This window comes from Lactuca serriola, chromosome 1 (assembly GCF_051521515.1).
Source record: "Lactuca serriola cultivar US96UC23 chromosome 1, Lser_US96UC23_V15, whole genome shotgun sequence".
Taxonomy (NCBI): Eukaryota; Viridiplantae; Streptophyta; class Magnoliopsida; order Asterales; family Asteraceae; genus Lactuca; species Lactuca serriola.
The window spans coordinates 181,285,066-181,287,120 of record NC_136408.1 but is presented as its reverse complement, the minus strand read 5'-3'; positions in this window follow the sequence as shown (position 1 = coordinate 181,287,120).

Genomic DNA, 2,055 nt, shown 5'->3' with positions numbered 1-2,055 from the left:
TACAGACAAGTGCTACTTAGAGCACAAACGTTTAAAGGCTAACCCCTAATCAAAAGACAGAGATGTACTAGACATCATCTAATGGCGATGGGAATTCCCCGGGCGAGCCCTGAGGTCGGACACTTGACGAACCACCTCTTGAAGGTGTCGATCCTGAGCTCTCTGATGAGCTTGAAGTTCCAAGACTTCAGCACGGGAGGTAGCCAGCTGTTGTTGCAGGGTTTCGTTGGTTCTCCGGGTCCGTTCCATGTCTTCTTCAAGACGGCAGATGCGGACTGTGTTGACACCTGAGTTGGCATCAATCTCCATGACCCGGTCGAGGGCTGCTCGACCTTGCTCGACATTACGAGCTATTCTGCGGATAATGACCGGCAGAGCTCGGTCAGCAGAGCCACCATCGCTGACGTTGTAAAAGGTTCGGTCCCCAAAGTATGGTAATGGTTGACCCTGTTCATCACTCCAGCGATTCAAGTTGGTTGCCCACAAGGGAGTAGGACCTGGAAAAGCTGGTCGAGGGTTGTTGTTCGGGGCTTGACCTACAAGCGGTAGGTTGTTGACTTCAGGCTCGGAGTCGGACCCATCAGAAAAGCCTTCTGCGAGGTGATCATCCAAAAGGATTGGATGGTCATCTTCGGGCCCTTCTTCGATCCACCCGGCATTGCCTTCATTTGGAAAGTACGGGTCGCCATGATGGAATCCAGCCATTTAGATCTACGCGAGAAGAGAGGTATAAGGATATAGTATACATGTAACTAGTAGTACAAAATACACCTATAGTATTTTAAGTTTAAGTTCTACTGATCTTCTTGTGGTATTGTTGGTAAGTTTTTAGACTTGTTAACACATCACAACCATTCTAGGGCATATGCTAATCACTCCTAGGACCAGCACAGTTGATCAGGCTATGCCATTCCCAGGACTGACCATACATCCCCGAGCTCACTTGTGATATTTAACAATCGTAATACTTTTATTCTTGTCATTGTGACACGGATTTTAGTATGAATGTAGACTAGTATACTTAATTAAATATTTTAATATTTAAAGTATAGACTCTTGGTCAGAGTGCTTTAATCCCTATTGGGTTTATAGTTTAGTATATCTTTTATGGGTTGATATACTTGATTCACTATAAACAATGCTCTGATACCAATCTGTCACACCCCAAAACCAAGAACGGCGGAAACATTCTAGGGCGGAGGACGTCATGTATAGTATCACAACACAGTAAATGTAAATAAGCAAACAACATCATCCATTGCATTAAATATATAATTTTAATACAAGCGTGTTCTGTATAGTTATAGACACCAAAATAATGTAAATCAAAATAATAAGATGAGTCTTGAATACGCTCCATCTTCTCAAAAGCTGGCCTCGGTACCTGTCTACTGATGACCTGAGAATACAAGTTATTTTGAAAGAGTTTATCAGCATTAAGCTGGTGAGTTCATAAGTATTTTAGTGTCAATGTTTGTTGTCAAAAACGTTTGAACCTGTCTTAATGTATAAGTTTGTAAAATGTATGTAAGTGTTTGAAAGTGTTTGTAAAAGTTTGAATCTCTTAGAAAATCCTTTATTTTCTATTAAAGTAGCCTTCTACCAAGGCCTAACTGTTTTGTATGCTTGTTTGTTGTAAAAGTGTGTAATTTCCCAAGTGTAACTATCATTCAATAAAGTATAGTTTGTACATTAATGCTTAAGTGAGGTTATCACTAAAATATGTAATGGGTAAATCATTGTAGTACTGTAGTTTTGTATTATAGGAACTACTGCTGTACTAACTACCTTAAACCAGATTTATATTAAGGTATAATGTGATAAATTGCACCATGCTATCGACTGGTAACAACGACATAATGAATGGTCGTAATAACGGAATGACGTTTGGCACCCGCAGACCTGCAGGTCCGGCTGTAGCTAGCAGCAAGGTGTAGGATAGTCAATCCAGTATAGATCTATACGCAAACTCACGCTCTCCTTCCAAGAGAATTTTGGCTGCAACTCGGGCCATGACATTTAAGGCATGCTCCGGCACAGTGGATCACAATTGTT